This window comes from Tachypleus tridentatus, unplaced genomic scaffold, assembly GCF_004210375.1.
Source record: "Tachypleus tridentatus isolate NWPU-2018 unplaced genomic scaffold, ASM421037v1 Hic_cluster_2, whole genome shotgun sequence".
In the NCBI taxonomy this organism is placed as follows: domain Eukaryota; kingdom Metazoa; phylum Arthropoda; class Merostomata; order Xiphosura; family Limulidae; genus Tachypleus; species Tachypleus tridentatus.
This window is the reverse complement of record NW_027467782.1, coordinates 7,505,181-7,525,932: the sequence shown is the minus strand read 5'-3', so window position 1 is coordinate 7,525,932 and position 20,752 is coordinate 7,505,181. Positions and strand designations below refer to the sequence as shown.

Sequence of the window (20,752 nt, the reverse complement as noted above, 5' to 3'; positions counted from 1 at the left end):
CCGGATCAAACCGGTTCTAACCTCAATTTGCATGTTTTACACTTTATATGCTGTTTTGACCGTATTACAAGAATTCTTCTTTTAAACCGGTTTTAACCGGTTCCAACCGAATCAAACCGGTTCTAACCTCAATTTGCATGTTTTACACTTTATATGCTGTTTTAACTTATTACAAGAATTCTTCTTTTAAACCGGTTTTAACCGGTTCCAACCGGTTCAAACCGGTTCTAACCTCAATTTGCATGTTTTTTTTTACTTTTATATGCTGTTTTTTTACCGGATTAAAAGGTTCTAACCTCAATTCTTCTTTACAAACTGGTTTTAACAAGAATTTAAACTTTTAACTGGTTCCAACCGGATCAAACCGGTTCTAACCTCAATTTGCATGTTTTACACTTTATATGCTGTTTTGACCGTATTACAAGAATTCTTCTTTTAAACCGGATTAAACCGGTTCCAACCTCAATTTGCATGTTTTTTACACTTTATATGCTGTTTTAATTTACATGTTTTTTACACTTTATATGCTGTTTTAACCGTATTACAAGAATTCTTCTTTTTTAAACTGGTTTTAACCGGTTCCAACCGGATCAAACCGGTTCTAACCTCAATTTGCATGTTTTACACTTTATATGCTGTTTTGACCGTATTACAAGAATTCTTCTTTTAAACCGGTTTTAACCGGTTCCAACCGGATCAAACCGGTTCTAACCTCAATTTGCATGTTTTACACTTTATATGCTGTTTTGACCGTATTACAAGAATTCTTCTTTTAAACCGGTTTAAACCGGTTCAAACCGGTTCAAACCGGTTCTAACCTCAATTTGCATGTTTTACACTTTATATGCTGTTTTAACCGTATTACAAGAATTCTTCTTTTAAACCGGTTTTAACCGGTTCCAACCGGATCAAACCGGTTCTAACCTCAATTTGCATGTTTTTACACTTTATATGCTGTTTTAACCGTATTACAAGAATTCTTCTTTTAAACTTTTAAACCGGTTTCAAACCGGTTTCAAACATGTTTTACACTTTATAACCTCAATTTGCATGTTTTACACATTTTTTACATATATGCTGTTTTAACCGTTATTACAAGAATTCTTCTTTTAAACCGGTTTTAACCGGTTCCAACCGGAATCAAACCGGTTCTAACCTCAATTTGCATGTTTTACACTTTATATGCTGTTTTGACCGTATTACAAGAATTCTTCTTTTAAACCAGTTTTAACCGGTTCCAACCGGATCAAACCGGTTCTAACCTCAATTTGCATGTTTTTACACTTTATATGCTGTTTTGACCGTATTACAAGAATTCTTCTTTTAAACCGGTTTTAACCGGTTCCAACCGGATCAAATCGATTTTAACCTCAATTTGCATGTTTTACACTTTATATGCTGTTTTGATTTTATTAAAAGAATTTTTCTTTTAAACCGGATTAAACTGGTTCCTACCTCAATTTGCATATTTTATTTATATGCTGTTTTGACCGTATTACAAGAATTCTTCTTTTAAACCGGTTTTAACCGGTTCCAACCTAATCAAACCGGTTCTAACCTCAATTTGCATGTTTTACACTTTATATGCTGTTTTCACTTTATTACAAGAATTCTTCTTTTAAACCGGTTTTAACCAGTTCCAACCTGATTAAACCGGTTCTAACCTCAATTTGCATGTTTTTACACTTTATATGCTGTTTTGACTTTATTACAAGAATTCTTCTTTTAAACCGGTTTTAACCGGTTTCAACCGGATCAAACCGGTTCTAACCTCAATTTGCATGTTTTACACTTTATATGCTGTTTTGACCGTATTACAAGAATTCTTCTTCTAAACCGGTTTTAACCGGTTTAATCTGGATCAAACCGGTTCTAACCTCAATTTGCATGTTTTTTACACTTTATATGCTGTTTTAACTGTATTACAAGAATTCTTCTTTTAAACCGGTTCTTTTCCGGATCAAACCGGTTCTAACCTCAATTTGCATGTTTTTTACACTTTATATGCTGTTTTAACCGTATTACAAGAATTCTTCTTTTAAACCGGTTTTAACCGGTTCCAACCGGATCAAACCGGTTCCCTCAATTTGCATGTTTTACACTTTATATGCTGTTTTGACCGTATTACAAGAATTCTTCTTTTAAACCGGTTTTAAAACCGGATCAAACCGGTTCTAACCTCAATTTGCATGTTTTACACTTTATATGCTGTTTTGACTTTATTACAAGAATTCTTCTTTTAAACTTTAAACCGGATCAAACCGGTTCAACCTCAATTTGCATGTTTTTTACACTTTATATGCTGTTTTAACCGTATTACAAGAATTCTTCTTTTAAACCGGTTTTAACCGGTTCCAACCGGATCAAACCGGTTCTAACCTCAATTTGCATGTTTTTACACTTTATATGCTGTTTTGAACCGTATTACAAGAATTCTTCTTTTTTAACCGGTTTTAAACCGGTTCCTACTAACCTCAATTTGCATGTTTTACACTTTATATGCTGTTTTAACCGTATTACAAGAATTCTTCTTTTTTTTAACCGGTTCCAACCGGATCAAACCGGTTCTAACCTCAATTTGCATGTTTTACACTTTATATGCTCTTTTTTTTTATGCTTTATATGCTTTTTAACCGTAAACCGGTTACACCTCAATTCGCTTTTTACACTTTATATGCTGTTTTGACCGTATTACAAAATTCTTCTTTTAACCGTTTTAACCGGTTCCAACCGGATCAAACCGGTTCTAACCTCAATTTGCATGTTTTACACTTTATATGCTGTTTTAACCGTATTACAAGAATCTTCTTTTAAACTTTTAAACCGGTTCCAACTGGTCAAACCTAACCTCAATTTGCATGTTTTACACTTTATATGCTGTTTTAACCGTATTACAAGAATTCTTCTTTTAAACCGGTTTTAACCGGTTCCAACCGGATCAAACCGGTTCTAACCTCAATTTGCATGTTTTTACACTTTATATGCTGTTTTACCGTATTACAAGAATCTTCTTTTAAACCGAGGATAAACCGGATCAAACCGGTTCTAACCTCAATTTGCATGTTTTTACACTTTATATGCTGTTTTGACCGTATTACAAGAATTCTTCTTTTAAACCGGTTTTAACCGGTTCCAACCTAATCAAACCGGTTCTAACCTCAATTTGCATGTTTTTACACTTTATATGCTGTTTTGACCGTATTACAAGAATTCTTCTTTTAAACCGGTTTTAACCGGTTCCAACCGGATCAAACCGGTTCTAACCTCAATTTGCATGTTTTACACTTTATATGCTGTTTTAACCGTATTACAAGAATTCTTCTTTTAAACCGGTTTTAACCGGTTCCACCGGATCAAACCGGTTCTAACCTCAATTTGCATGTTTTACACTTTATATGCTGTTTTGACCGTATTACAAGAATTCTTCTTTTAAACCGGTTTAAACCGGTTCCGGATCCTTCAATTTGCATGTTTTACACTTTATATGCTGTTTTAACCGTATTACAAGAATCTCTTCTTTTAAACCGGTTTTAACCCGGTTCCAACCGGATCAAACCGGTTCTAACCTCAATTCGCATGTTTTACACTTTATATGCTGTTTTAACCGTATTACAAGAATTCTTCTTTTAAACCGGTTTTAACCGGTTCCAACCAAATCAAACCGGTTCTAACCTCAATTTCCATGTTTTACACTTTATATGCTGTTTTGACTTTATTACAAGAATTCTTCTTTTAAACCGGTTTTAACCGGTTCCAACCGGATCAAACCGGTAATAACCTCAATTTGCATGTTTTACACTTTATATGCTGTTTTAATTTTATTACAAGAATTCTTCTTTTAAACCAGTTTTAAACGGTCCCCAACGGATCAAACATGTTCTAACCTCAATTTGCATGTTTTTTTATATTTTGCACTTGATATGCTGTTTTGACCGTATTACAAGAATTCTTCTTTTAAACCGGTTTTAACCGGTTCCAACCGGATTAAATCGATTTTAATATCAATTTGCATGTTTTTACACTTTATATCCTCTTTTGATTTTATTAAAAGAATTTTTCTTTTTAAATTGAATTAAACTGGTTCCTACCACAATTTGCATATTTATATTCTGTTTTGACCGTATTACAAGAAATCTTCTTTTAAACCGGTTTTAACCAGTTCCAACCTAATCAAACCGGTTCTAACCTCAATTCGCATGTTTTACACTTTATATGCTGTTTTCACTTTATTACAAGAATTCTTCTTTTAAACCGGTTTTCAATGGTTCCCACTGGATCAAACAGTTTCGAACCTAAATACGCGTGTTTTTACACTTTATATGCTGTTTTCACTTTATTACAAGAATTCTTCTTTTAAACCGGTTTTAATGGTTTACAACCGGATCAAACCGGTTCTAACCTCAATTTGCATGTTTTACACTTTATATGCTGTTTTAACCGTATTACAAGAATTCTTCTTTTAAACCGGTTTTAATCGGTTTCCACCGGATCAAACCTAACCTCAATTTGCATGTTTTTTACTTTATATGCTGTTTTGACCGTATTACAAGAATTCTTCTTTTAAACCGGTTCAAACCGGATTAATCTGGTTCCAACCGGATCTAACCTCAATTTGCATGTTTTTACACTTTATATGCTGTTTTAACTGTATTACAAGAATCCTTCTTTTAAACCGGATCAAACCGGTTCTAACCTCAATTCGCATGTTTTACACTTTATATGCTGTTTTGACAGTATTACAAGAATTCTTCTTTTCAACCGGTTTTAACCGGTTCCAACCGGATCTAACCGGTACTAACCTCAATTTGCATGTTTTACACTTTATATGCTGTTTTAACTGTATTACAAGAATCCTCCTTTTAAACCCCATCAAACCGGTTCTAACCTCAATTTGCATGTTTTACACTTGATATGCTGTTTTGACTTTATTACAAGAATTCTTCTTCTTTTAAACCGGTTCAAACCGGTTCAAACCGGTAATAACCTCAATTTGCATGTTTTTTACACTTTATATGCTGTTTTAACCGTATTACAAGAATCCTTTTTTTTAAACCGGATCAAACCGGTTCTAACCTCAATTCGCATGTTTTACACTTTATATGCTGTTTTAACCGTATTACAAGAATTCTTCTTTTAAACCGGTTCCAACCGAATCAAACTGGTTCTAACCGATTTCAACCGGATCAAACCGGTTCTATCCTCAATTCGCATGTTTTTACAGATTATATGCTGTTTTAACCTATTACAAGTATTCTTCTTTTAAACCGGTTTTAAACCGGTTCCAACCGAATCAAACCGGTACTAACCGATTTCAACCGGATCAAACCGGTTCTATCCTCAATTTGCAAGTTTTTACATTTTATATGCTGTTTTTACCGTATTGCAAGAATCATCCTTTAAAACTGCATCAAACCGGTTCTAACCTCAATTCGCATGTTTTTACACTTTATATGCTGTTTTAACCGAATTACAAGAATTCTTCTTTTAAACCGGTTTTAACCGGTTCCAACCAAATCAAATAACCTCAATTTCCATGTTTTTACACTTTATATGCTGGTTTGACTTTATTACAAGAATTCTTCTTTTAAACCGGTTTTAACCGGTTCCAACCGGAACAAACCGGTAATAACCTCAATTTGCATGTTTTTACACCTTATATGCTGTTTCATTTTATTATAAGAATTCTTCTTTTAAACCAGTTTTAAACGGTCCCCAACGGATCAAACATGTTCTAACCTCAATTTGCATGTTTTTTCACTTTATTTGCTGTTTTGACCGTATTACAAAAATTCTTCTTTTAAACCGGTTTTAACCGGTTCCAACCGGATTAAATCGATTTTAATATCAATTTGCATGTTTTTACACTTTATATCCTCTTTTGATTTTATTAAAAGAATTTTTCTTTTTAAACCGAATTAAACTGGTTCCTACCACAATTTGCATATTTATATTCTGTTTTGACCGTACTACAAGAAATCTTCTTTTAAACCGGTTTTAACCAGTTCCGACCTAATCAAACCGGTTCTAACCTCTATTCGCGTGTTTTTACACTTTATATGCTGTTTTCACTCTATTACAAGAATTCTTCTTTTAAACCGGTTTTCAACGGTTCCCACTGGATCAAACAGGTTCTAACCTCAATTTGCATGTTTTACACTTTATTTGCTGTTTTGACGGTATTACAAGAATCCTTCTTTTAAACCGGTTTTAATGGTTACAACCGAATCAAACCGGTACTAACCTCAATTTGCATGTTTTACACTTTATATGCTGTTTTAATCGTATTACAAGAATTCTTCTTTTAAACCGGTTTTAATCGGTTTCCACCGGATCAAACAGGTTCTAACCTCAATTTGCATGTTTTTACACTTTATATGCTGTTTTGACCGTATTACAAGAATTCTTCTTCTAAAGCGGTTCAAACCGGATTAATCTGGTTCCAACCGGATCAAACCTCAATTTCCATGTTTTTACACTTTATATGCTGTTTTAACTGTATTACAAGAATCCTTCTTTTAAACCGGATCAAACCTCAATTCGCATGTTTTTACACTTTATATGCTGTTTTAACCGAATTACAAGAATTCTTCTTTTAAACTGGTACTAACCGATTTCAACCGGATCAAACCAGTTCTATCCTCATTTCGCATGTTTTACAGTTTATATGCTGTTTTAACCGTATTACAAATATTCTTCTTTTAAACCGCTTTTAACCAGTTCGAACCGGATCAAACCAGTAGTAGCCTCAATTTGCAAGTTTTTACATTTTACATGCTGTTTTTACCGTATTACAAGAATCATCCTTTTAAACCGCATCAAACCGGTTCTAACCTCAATTCACATGTTTTTACACTTTATATGCTGTTTTAACCGAATTACAAGAATTCTTCTTTTAAACCGAATTAAACTGGTTCCTACCTCAATTTGCATATTTATATTCTGTTTTGACCGTACTACAATAATCTTTCTTTTAAACCAGTTTTAACCGGTTCCAACGGGATCAAACCGGTTCTAACATCAATTTGCATGTTTTTACACTAAAAATGCTGTTTTGACCGGATTCTTCTTTTAAACCGGTTTTAACCGGTTCCAACCGGATCAAATCGATTTTAATATCAATTTGCATGTTTTTACACTTTATATGCTCTTTTGATTTTATTAAAAGAATTTTTCTTTTGAACCGGATTAAACTGGTTCCTACCACAATTTGCATATTTATATTCTGTTTTGACCTTACTACAAGAAATCTTCTTTTAAACCAGTTTTAACTGGTTCCAACCTAATCAAACCGGTTCTAACCTCAATTCGCATGTTTTTACACTTTATATGCTGTTTTCACTTTATTACAAGAATTCTTCTTTTAAACCGGTTCCAACCGGTTCAAACATTCTCACCTCAGGTTCTCACCTCAATTCACATTTGTTTTACTCTTTATTTGCTGTTTTGACAATATTACAAGAATTCTTCTTTTAAACCGGTTTTAACCGGTTCTAACCGGATCAAACCGGTACTATCCTCAATTTGCAAGTTTTTACATTTTATATGCTGTTATAACTGTATTTCAAGAATCCTCCTTTTAAACTGCATCAAACCGGTTCTAACCTCAATTCCCATGTTTTACTATTTATATGCTGTTTTAACCGAATTACAATAATTCTTCTTTTAAACCGGTTTTAACCGGTTCCATCCGAATCAAACCGGTACTAACCTCAATTTGTATGTTTTTACACTTTATATGTTGTTTTGACCGTATTACAAGAATTTTCTTTTAAACTGGATCAAACCGGTTCTAACATCAATTCGCATGTTTTTACACTGTATATGCTGTTTTAACCGTATTACAAGAATTCTTCTTCTAAAGCGGTTCAAACCGGATTAATCTGGTTCCAACCGGATCAAACCTCAATTTCCATGTTTTTACACTTTATATGCTGTTTTAACTGTATTACAAGAATCCTTCTTTTAAACCGAATCAAACCGATTTCATACGGATCAAACCGGTTCTAACCTCAATTCGCATATTTTTACACTTTATATGTTGTTTCACTAAGAAACACATTGACGTAAACACTGTAACTATACCAAATCCAGGTATTTACTAAGAAACACATTGACCTCTATATTATAATCATACCATATCCAGGTATTCTCTAAGAAACACATCGACATCAAGACTATAATCATACCAAACACATCGACATATATACTATAATCATACCAAATCCAGGTATTCACTGAGAAACACATCAACATAAATACTATAATCATACCAAACACATCGACACATATACTATAATCATACCAAATGCAGGTATTCACTAAGAAACACATCGACATAAATACTATAATCATACCAAACACATCGACACATATACTATAATCATACCAAATCCAGGTATTCACTAAGAAACACATCGACATAAATACTATAATCATACCAACACATCGACATATATACTATAATCATACCAAATCCAGGTATTTACTTAGAAAAATATCGACATAAATACTATAATCGTATTATATCCAGGTATTCACTGAGAAACACATCAACATAAATACTATAATCATACCAAACACATCGACACATATACTATAATCATACCAAATCCAGGTATTCACTAAGAAACACATCGACATAAATACTATAATCATACCAAACACATCGACACATATACTATAATCATACCAAACACATCGACAGATATACTATAATCATACCAAATCCAGGTATTCACTAAGAAACACATCGACATAAATACTATAATCATACCAACACATCGACATATATACTATAATCATACCAAATCCAGGTATTTACTTAGAAAAATATCGACATAAATACTATAATCGTATTATATCCAGGTATTCACTGAGAAACACATCAACATAAATACTATAATCATACCAAACACATCGACACATATACTATAATCATACCAAATCCAGGTATTCACTAAGAAACACATCGACATAAATACATAATCATACCAAACACATCGACATATACTATAATCATACCAAATCCAGGTATTCACTAAGAAACACATCGACATAAATACAATAATCATACCAAACACACCGACATTTATACTATAGTCATACCAAATCCAGGTATTCACTAAGAAACACATCGACATAAATACTATAATCATACCAAACACACCGACATTTATACTATAGTCATACCAAATCCAGGTATTCACTAAGAAAAATATCGACATAAATACTATAATCATACCAAACACATCGACATATATACTATAATCATACCAAACACATCGACATATATACTATAATCATACCAAATCCATCCACATATTTATTATAATCATACCAAATCCATCCACATATTTATTATAATCATACCATATCCAGGTATTAACTGAGAAACACATCGACATATATACTATAATCATTCCAAATCCATCCACATATTTCCTATAATCATACCATATCCAGGTATTCACTGAGAAACACATTGACATATATATACTATAATCCTACCAAATCCAGGTATTCACTAAGAAACACATCGACATAAATACTATAATCATACCAAATCCATCCACATATTTACTATAACCATACCATATCCAGGTATTCACTGAGAAACACATCGACATAAATACTATAATCATACCAATCCAGGTATTCACTAAGAAACACATCGACATATACACTATAATTGTACAAAATTCAAGTATTAAAATCAATATTTGTTTTTGTTTCGCTTGAGGCTATTTGAGGGCTATCTACGCTTGTCGTCCCTAATTTAGCAATGTAAGAGTAGGTAAAAGACAGCTGATCATCAGTACCTACCGCTAATTTCTTGCGTTACTCTTTTAACAACGAATAGTGGGATTGACCGTTACGTTAAAACGCACCCACTTCTAAAAGAGCGAGCATGTTTGGTGCGACGAGGATTTTAACCCGCGACCCTTGGATTACAAGTCGAGTGCTTGAACCACATGGCCATGCCGGGCGAAAGTAATGAGAAGTACTTGTAGTTACTAAGGGTAATCTGAAACAAGTAACGTTGAGATGCTTGTTTCATATGGAGGATTATCACACAAAAATATATTATTCCTGGTAGGATTTTTCTTTACTAATTAAAATACTTTTTATTGGTGTTTTAAATAGAAAGTTCTAACGTTCATGATTTTTGGCTTAAAAAGATTACACGTTTGCCAGTGGCGTAAGTAGAGGGGGTCACGGGTGTACATCTGTCCCCGGGCGCAGCGTCGGGGGTGGGGCGCCAAATTGATGTTACATAATTAGGAATGAATTTCAGAATGAAATGTTTTCCCCTCTTAACCAAGTAATGTCCAGTGTCCCATATATGAGAGTTGCAACGTCATGTGTTGCCACAATTTGGTTGTGATTTGGTCACGTTATACCATAACGCTGTTATGAAATAGTCAAAATGCAGTCACTTCATAGCGAATAATCAACGTTGTTATGTAACATTGTGTGAACGTTGTTATGTAACACTGTGTGAACGTTGTGAAATGTAACATTATATGCTGTAAATCAGTAATCAGAACGCACATTACACGAGTACTTCACCGAACAAAGTCGGTAAATTGTCTATTACTTGATCCAGTTTTGCAATGCTACCATGACCTCAGCGCCTTGTCCTTCGGGAGTAACCGAACGGCTATAACAGATAATTGACCCCCGCAAGTCTGACCAATATTTCATGACCAATGCTGTCAGTGAACAAAGGTCATGGAGTGACATTATTCACTGGATTAAGAATGTAAGTTGAAATTCTTGATATGAGTATGCTCTCTTTGTACACACCCCATTAAATGATCAAGAAAAAAGATGTTTAACATTACAGATATTAATTTTGAGGTAAAGAGGACTGGAAGGTTAAACACGACCATCTAGCAGAAGAAGACTATTGTATTGTTTGAAATGGTAAGTGAGTTGTACCAGTGATGAATATTAGTAGTCTGTTCTCTTTATTATACTTTTAAAATTAAACAATAAGTTATTCTCTTGTAAACACTCTCAAACTCCTATATTTTGTTTTTTTAATTGATTTTTTTTACCTAGTGTTTTCCTGGCATCATTACAATATGTACCTGATTTGCATGTTTGTTTGTTGTTTCTCTTTATCATTTAATACTGAAACTTATGTTAGTGAACTTTCTATTTGTCTTTCCTACAAGAAAACATCTCTTAAATAGCAACTTCAATAACTTTTTTAAGAAATAAAAATTCATTCAATGTTTTTTAGGTAAAAATAAAATATCTACTAATTCTAAACTACTTAGTTCAGAGACGTCTCAAGAAATGTTTCTAGGAACAGAGGGTTAAAGTTAAGAGCAATGAATCTGCCATTACAGACAAGTGCTTACAATCAGACTTGATCATTATGATTTGTAAGACTCATTTAAGTCATACTGTAGATTTGCAGCTATATATACTCCATAATAGTAAATGTTGGTTTGTTCTTTTAGGTTCTTAACCCTGCAGGAGAATTTCGTCCAACATAAAACAGCTGTTTATATAGGTACAGTAATCTGAAATTACATAAAGTGCATTATTTCAATGGCATTTACTGTGTATGCATGGTAAGAACAATACATCTCTGTGGTAACCTGCTACTGATATTACCAGCAAGTGGCAACAAGTTAATCCCAATCACATTATGTCAGGGTTTACAGAATGTCATCAAGACTGCATAGATTTCTTTGAAAACCTGACTGATAATTGCCATATTTTATATCCAAGAACTTGCTGTGGTAGTGACATTTTCCAATATTAAGCTACAAGGTAGGTATCTAGAGGTTTTAAGTGATGCTGCTGATAAACCTGGCAATTTTTATTGGAACTCATAATCAAGTATTCTTTATAAACATAATAAAGGAGAATCAAGATTAATTTAATGCATCACTTCTTAGCTTGCAGCCTAAGCAAATATAATTATTGTCAGAAAACAACAAAATTACAAACCCTGTCATTTTGAAACTCCTTAAAAGGTAATGAGCACATTGTTTTTTTTGTTACTTACAAGAGGGTAACAAATTGTAAATAATGGAAAAGTAATTAAAAGTTTTAATGACATTACAAAACCTAAAAATGATCAAATGTTTATACAATAATATTTTAGTAGTATTAAAAAGGATAAACAAGTTCTTGCTTTTATGACCCTGATGTTATGCACAAGAAACACTTTTACAGGGGCATAAAAACTGTTAATGTTGAGTTCCTTTAAAGTTTTTCACGAGTAAAAATTGCTGAAGACAAGGATTGTATAAACTTATGAAAAGTTAACAAATGTTTGAAAATATCTAGATATCATTATTTTTAACTAGAATTTTCATGATACCAAAACACTGGATAAACATCTCAACAGGACAAAAATCAAATATTATGATTACATAATTCACTAAACTCATACCTCACTAAAAAACAAAATATACAACATGATCACTTCTGTTATGTTTTACCAGATAGGGATGATAAATAACACCTAAAGGCTATAATTACCTTTCTTCAGGAAATAAAATTCACAACATAATCACTAAAGCAATGTAGTTAAACCCCACTATTTAATAAAGCATGTATCACAACCACTCAAAAAACATATTTGATTATGACCAGAAAAAACAACAAAACATACCAGTACTGTTTGTACACTAAGTCCTGTCTAATGAGATAAAACATTGTACTGTAGCCAGCTGTGTTTTAATGTACAGAAAACCCACACAATGGCTCTCTATGGAGAGCATACGTCAGCTTCCACTTGATAAATCCACTACCACTGCTACATAGCCCATGAACACATTAGCAAATTTTTTATATGTACCGAATTTTTTCATCGTCCTGTGACTCCTAAAAATAACCCTCAAAGTTGATGATGAAAACATAATGATATGAGCTGTCTCAGATATATAATTTTTCAGCTTTAAGAGATTCTAGATTGACCAAATGTTATTATTTTACATGAGTAATAAATGTAAAAAGGTTCAATCATAAAGGAGAGATATTCTAATAAAATATAATAACTTTTAAATAGTTGTGTGAAACAAAATAGAGAAAAATTGCAAATAAACTTTAAGAATATAATATAACAAGTTAAAAACTTAAAATCTCCTCCGAATGCATTAATTAATTTAAAAACTACATGTACTGTGGACTTCAAAGGTTTATTACATGCATTAATGATCTAATGATTTCATTCATATATAATTTCAGTCAGACAATATGGTGAGTGGATGGTAGATAATATTCTAGACATATCAGACAGAATGTGTTTGTTTTGTTATAGCAAAGCAACAACGGGCTATCTGCTGTGTCCACTAAGGGGAATCAAAACCTTGATTTTAGCATTATAAATTCAAAGACTTACCTCTGTTCTACTAGGGACAGACAATGAACACTTGTATAACAGTTGTTATGGAGTGAATACCTTTTCTAAGTTAGCATTCACAAACTTCATATCATAAAAACTGTTGTTATAACAAACTAATTACATTAATAGTATTCCAACCACTACTGTAGTTGTTGTATGCCAGCGAGCCTTATATGCTATTAAATGCAATGGTAGCCCAAATCAAAATCTTATATCAAGGTTAAAATAGCCTTCTTGTTTTCAAATTATAAATTTCTCTAAAAAAAGATTCCTAATTCTTTTAGCTTTTTTTACCTCAATCAAATACATTAGACTACTGAAGGTTTTTCAATGTGTGTAAATAATCATACTTAAATAATTTTAAACCTTTACACCACCATTATTTTCCAATGGGATTCAAAACATATAGTCTTCAAAAAAAGAAACGCAAAAGGCAAAATATGAGACATATTGTTAACAAGTTTATTCCGGTAGTTCTGTGTGACATGTGTGAAACTATGCACAGTCACTGCTGAAAATCCAAAGTCTGCAAAGGCGAAGTCCACGCTCACTAGTTGAAGTTTAACGTCACTCAACGTCAATAACGAGTATGCCCCCCGTGAGCATCAATAACTGTTTGGCATCTCCTGCCCATGGAAGCGATGAGATGACGAATCACATCCTGTGGAATGGCTGTCCACTCAGCCTGCATAGCTGCTGCAAGCTGAGGTAGAGTCTGCGGTTGAGGTTGTCGCCGTCGCAGACGTCGGTCCAACTCGTCCCAAAGATGTTCGATGGGGCTTAAATGTGGTGATCTGGAGGGCCATGGAAGAATGTTGATGTTGTGGTGTCTCAAGAAGACAGTGGTGAGTCGGGATGTGTGAGGACGGGCGTTGTCGTGTTGAAAACGTCATTGAAGTTCACCATGATGGGTTGCACATGGGGTCTTAGAATCTCGTCGACGTATCGTTGAGCCGTAAGATTCCCTCGAATGTGCAAAAGGTCTGTTGAAGCAGTAGACGTCGCAGTGGTGGTCCTATCCTGAAGGTCACGTAACCGGATGTAGTGATCCTGTGCGGGCGTGGTCACACGAGGTCTGCCAGATCGTGGACGGTCACGAGTTGATCCATGTTGATCCTTTTGCCTTTCTTTTTTTGAAGAGTATATTTATATATGGTGCCTTTGTTGTTAATATTTGCAATAATTTTATCAAGATACAAATAATGGTTGATACTATGGAATAAGAACCAGAATTTTATTTGATTAAGTAAGTGGTTCAAACGTTGTATGAAGTTTAAAGTTAGGCAATTGAAAACAGATGTTTCATTTCAAAGAGAATAACTGATATTTACCAGTAAGACAGGAGCATTATGCAGTGAAAACAATATTTTATTGTTAAAAGGCTCCAATGCCTACAAAGATTCATTAAAAATCCATCATCATATCATATTATTTACAATAGGAAAATAATTAAATGCTTTAAAAAATACCTTTCAAAATTATGTGAGTGTGTAGATGTTATCTTGTGTAATCATAGATAACTCAAATGATAAAAATATTACACTTAAAATATTTTTAAAAGTTATTTTATAAACTGCTATAGTTTATGACTGTATATATACATATATAAAGTATATTCAGTATATACGTATTTTTTATCAAATTAAAACTGAAATGGTGAAAATTTTTTTATATTACATTTCTATAAAATGTGCAAATATTTGAAATTTACGTAATAACATTTCATTGTGAAAATTATTTGTATTTTATCCAAAAAAATCACAAGCATAAGCAAAATTAGTAACTGAACAATTTAAAAATGTTTTCACCTTTGGCTCCCTGTTAATGGTCAGTGATCCCACAAGAATATAAATGTGTGCGTGTGAAATTTCCAAGAATGCTTCAAATGAATGTCCTTAATGAGTTGTATTATATGCCACAACAGCAGTTTCTTTGGTGCTACATTATCAATCAAAGACAAAAGCTTTAAGAATTAATATTTTTTACTTAATCTGCTAAGTGTATTACGTCTATTATTAATACTCTTAGGTAACATTTGAGGACTGTTATGAGCCCCTAAGGACTCATGTCTTTAATGAGTTGTGTTATATGCCACAACAGCAGTTTCTTTGGTGCTACATTATCAATCAAAGACAAAAGCTTCAAGAATTAATATTTTTTACTTAATCTGCTAAGTGTGTTACGTCTATTATTAATACTCTTAGGTAACATTTGAGGACTTAACTGACACCTAATAAAATTCAATTTAGATGTTAGAAAATTGCTCATACTGACGTCCAAGCCCCTAATGACACAGCGGTATGTCTGCAGACTCACACCACTAAAATCTGGGTTTCGATGCCCATGGTGTACAGAGCACAGATAGCCCATTGTGCAGTTTGTGCTTAATTCTAAACAAACAAACTGATGTCCAACAAATATTTGAAAAGTTTGTTACTAAACTATGTTATAATCTAAAATTAAAATATACTGCTTTGAGAATGCAAGTCTTTCTATTCGAAATTTTGAGTAACTTACAAGTTATTGTGTCACAAAATATTGTGAACTCAGACAATAAATGAGCCATTTATCCCAATCTCAAACACACCTTGAAGAACTATAATTTGTATTTGCAATAATTAACTTACAACTACCTCTACTACCAGTTTTGAGTTTGATCAGCATCTGACATTGAATTTTAGCTTTAAACATTTCGTGGGTATGAGCGCTAGTTCTAAAACTAATGCAATATCAAAATTACAGATTAAAATCATATTAATTACTTATCTTAGGATCTGGAGACAACTATTATGATATCAATCAAGTCCTCTTTCTCACCTTTTAACCTAATAATACTACTGATATCACAAAATGTTCTGTTCTACTAACAATGATAAGAATATAAACATACGCATGCTTTCTTATTTTCTTAATATGACGAGAACTTTCTTGCAGATTCGGTTGTACTCTTTGTTCGAAACTGTAGAGGTCGCTTGATAACACATACAAATAGCTAACTACTCAGAAAACTGACAATTTTTATAGTTTTATTTTAGTGAAGTGATGTCTCCAAAGAAAAACCAAACGAACCAGGAAAGAAAGTTGATCAAAAGAATGAAATATATCAATGTAAAACAATTTTAAATTTTATTGTTGTATACATAGGTACTGAAATACTGAATTATGTAAATTGTAACCAGTGCAATATTTGTACGTTGAAGTAATATATTGTACCTTGAATTTACCGTAGCGGCTAAGCCTAATTCCAGTCTGTGAGTGTTAATACAAAAATGAGTTAGTTACATAATTGATCATGCTAATTATAAGTAGTATCTGCAATATTATTACAAATGTTATGTTCAATGTAAGTAGATTTGACAACATTTTAAAATGAAATTATTAGTATATAACTCATAAGTAGGGAAAACATAAATTGTAAATTTACGATTTTTAAACTTTAAAAGCAATGGTGAAATAAGTGCATGTCCTATTACTTTGAATTGTGGCTCTATCGTAATCAGAAAAGCTTTTCCTACTTATAACTCATAAGTAGGGACAACATAAATTGTAAATTTACGATTTTTAAACTTTAAAAGCAATGGTGAAATAAGTGCATGTCCTATTACTTTGAATTATGGCTCTATCGTAATCAGAAAAAAAGCTTTTCCAGCAGCTGGTAAATCATGAAGAGTACTCAATAGGACAAGTACTTTTCCTTTTAACTTAATTGCTTTAGTGACTCTTTATGTGAAAGTTTTAAACTATGAAAACTATTTTTATAATACTAAATATTTTTCATTAAAACAAATTCAGATACAAGACCAGAAACAAGGTGGGTAGATAATTGTACTTTGCTGTCAATCTGGAAATTTTGTTTATTGGCTGATGACTTCACCAAAATCTCATTGGCCAAAAAACAGACAACTGTTACACAGTTTGTGAAAACTGGATCTCCAGCTGGCTACAAAACAGATATCAACATGCTACAACATTCAGTGATTAAGTGTACTGATCCTCTATTGATAAAGTAACATTAATACAGGAAAAGAAGAAAGTGGCTTGTAAGTTCAAAGTGACAGTGTAGATGCAATGGTTCAGACTTAGAGGTCAAAATGACACAAAAAGCAGGTGTGAAAGAGCTGCAAGGTAATTTAAAAGTATGAAGAAAGAGAAAATGAAGGACTGATTCATCTATTCCACTGGAGAGTGATGAAGATGAAATGTGTAGCAGTACTTCTGAGGATCCCATGGAGTTTGTGACACTGAATGAATGATGCAGATAATCCAAGAACTGAAGTGTAAACGCAAGACATTGTTGTGGTATTTCAACGTGGCACAGGAGCAATGCCGATTCAATTTGGTATTGAATCCACAACAACATTAAACTTTCCAAATCAAGAAGCTCTATGAAAAGCATCAAGTTTCAGTGCTCTTGAAAAGAGCAGGTGATTGCTTGCATTCTGCATGGCAGGATTAAGGATTCTTTGTACTACGTTACTTCCAAGAGATCCAGATGATCTTATGAACATGACTGGAAATACAATTAAATCTGATGATACAAAACTATTCTCATATGCCAACAATATGAAACAAGTTTTGCCAGAGAAAGTTTGTCTCACTTTGACTATCTGATTTAGATTTATATTGCTCAGCATAAGGCCAGATCAAAAAATAACTTATTGTTGCAAGATTCATGGTTAAATTTCAAAATTTCTTAATCAGAATGAAATACAATTGTATACCTATGAGAATTGATTACATCAGTTTGTTTCATGCAAAGTAATCAATTAATTTTATGAAAATAATCAACTTGTGTGTCCAATTATTACCATCTTCAATATTCAGTAATCAAAAATTAATCTTTTTAGAGGCAGTTCACGTCTTGCACAGAAAGCTGTCTTTTTATGTCTGCCTTAGAAATTTCCATGCTACTTGTGAAGTTCTGCTGATTGTGTGAATGACTAATTTCCTCACACAGGTTGTGTAGTAATGATGGATTACAGTCATGTTGACTAATTGTTTTTCAAGTTACGTTGTGATGCTTCTTGTTTGGTGATATTGTTTTGTCTGGTGCACATGAGATGGTGTGTCAGGTAAAGATGAGACTGTTTCTTGTTTCTGTTTTTTAATAGTGTTCTTTGGCTAGTGTATCAAATCTGATTTTGAAATAACCAAATACTTTGTTGAGGTCAGAAAATGACTAATTTGGGGTATTTTCAGTGGTGATGCACACCAACACACACATCCTAAATAGATCAGATGTATTTAAGTTGGGTCTGGTAAATGCAAATTCTGGGTGTTATTTATCTCATTTTACTACTTTAATATCATGCTGAAAAGGTGTGGTCAGTTCTTATAAACTTATGAGAAGACAGTGCATTAGCATTCAAAATATTAGTCAAACAAGGTATCCAAGGCTACCTTAACTTTTACCAGTGTTTGAAACTGCAAAATTTTCTGTTGACCTTTTAACATGTCTTTAACACTTTGTAATTTCATAATTATCATCAACATTGTCTGTAGGAAAGTAGGAAGAAAAACAGTATGAAAGGCTGTGTAAAATCATACTTCCATATAGTAATCTTATAAGTATTGCATTAAAGTCAATTTCATAAAGTGTAGTTTTCATCTTAACAGCTGTCACATTTTCTTTATTTTTAATGAACGTATATCAGATAATATGTTCTGAATATTTTAAAACTCTAGTTATCTTTGTAATGCATGATTTGTTTACTTAATCAATGAAATAGTATGCAATGTTTGTTAAACTTATTGATACAAAGGTTCAAACAAATTGTTGGTAATATAAGAGTAATCACACTCTACTCACATTACCTTAGGTAGATCAACAAGTAGGAAGAAAAAGAAGGAAATTGAGGACCTGAACTTGACATTAAAATCTGTAACAACACAGAAAGATGAGAAAGGTAAAATACTACTCTTTATATTAAGAAATAGGTTTTTTTCTGTCACCTTTCCTTGCTTGTGGAGAATGAAGTTAATGTTAGATAACACTGCACAACAAAGTTTTGCATCTTGAACACTGTTGGGTGTTCCTTATAGATTTTTGGCTGCTGATAATGAAAATCACATCCACATTTGCCCATTATGTACAGTTTCATTGAAATCTTCAGTTTTGCTACAATGGGAAAACAATATCAGGGCAACTGGAATTTGTCAATGCTTGCCGACTACTGTTGGACACTGCAACGTGATGCACAGGACATTGAATACAAACAAAAATCAGGAGCAAAACACTTTTAATTATGTTGAACTTAATAGTGTATTACAAACATAAATGCAATTAAATAAGTTATTGCCAGTAAACAGTAAACTGTCTATTTCTCAAAGTTTCTATGTTATGAAACAAAACCAAAACTATATTTGTGCATACCCACCAGATACCTGCCACAATCAGCAAAACCTTTTCAGGAAGCAAAAAATTAAAAAAAAATTGTTGTGCAGTATAATTTTTGTATGGAGTGTAAAGGTTTATTATTTTATTTTTACCTAATACAAATGTTAGATTAGACAAGCTTTCCCATAAGTTATTTCTATGTAATTCAATAGAGAGTGTGAGCAGAAAATTCTGAAATTTGTATATTCCTATTGTTGTGTGACTTTCCAGTAACATAACAAGTACGTGATATGTATCTCAGGACAACTGGTTATACCAAAATAAAACTGAAAACAATGTTTTGACCTTCTTAGGTCATCTTCAGATTAACAAAGGAGGAGATTGCAACAGTTGTTCTGAAATACATTTTCACTTCAAGTTGGTTTCTTGTCATCACGAAGTACGTGATATATTGTTAATCACTTACCCTCCTCCTACATGTTGATATGGCATGTTTTTGTAAACATATAAATACAAAGATTTTAATTTTTTTCTTTTTTCCCCATTATTGCTTTTGCTTGTTTTGAAGTGGTGTAAAATGAGCATGAGAATATGTCAATGTGAGGTTTAATAGTACTAAAAAACATAGGATTTTATAGTTAACTGAAGACTTTTAAGAATTACTACATAAAGTGTTATCAATACAGATTATCTTTGGGTACGTCAATGATCTGGCTGTCTAAGTAGGTCATAAAGGTTTTTAAGATATTATTTCTTAGAGATAGCAAATAACATAAGTTGAATCTTTCAAACTGAGTTATTCAAGAAAAAGTTAAAATACTTTCCAGAATTATTATGGTTTTTAAACCTTATGTATTATAAAGAAACTGAAATACATCATAATGATATGTAGTCTTAAATGTGTTTAAAGATGGAACCTCTTTGCTTTCTACTTTTAGAGATACATTTCCCTGACATTGAAATCCTACCATAAGTTAGGAATTTTTTAGCATTAGTCATATATAAAAGAATTTCTAAAATGTGGAACATCAGGTTTACAATTTCAC

At 32.6% G+C, this 20,752-nt stretch overlaps 1 long non-coding RNA gene across 3 annotated transcripts in view; it reads left to right on the top strand.

The window, feature by feature from the left end:
- The first annotated feature begins 16,321 nt into the window (after window positions 1–16,321).
- The window catches only part of LOC143242192 (uncharacterized), a 15,041-nt gene continuing 10,610 nt past the window's right edge, over window positions 16,322–20,752 (top strand). For all 3 annotated transcript variants that reach the window (XR_013022554.1, XR_013022552.1, XR_013022553.1), the window contains exons 1-2: window positions 16,322–16,477; window positions 19,189–19,275. This is a non-coding gene — a long non-coding RNA (uncharacterized LOC143242192). The remainder of the gene's footprint in view (window positions 16,478–19,188; window positions 19,276–20,752) is intronic.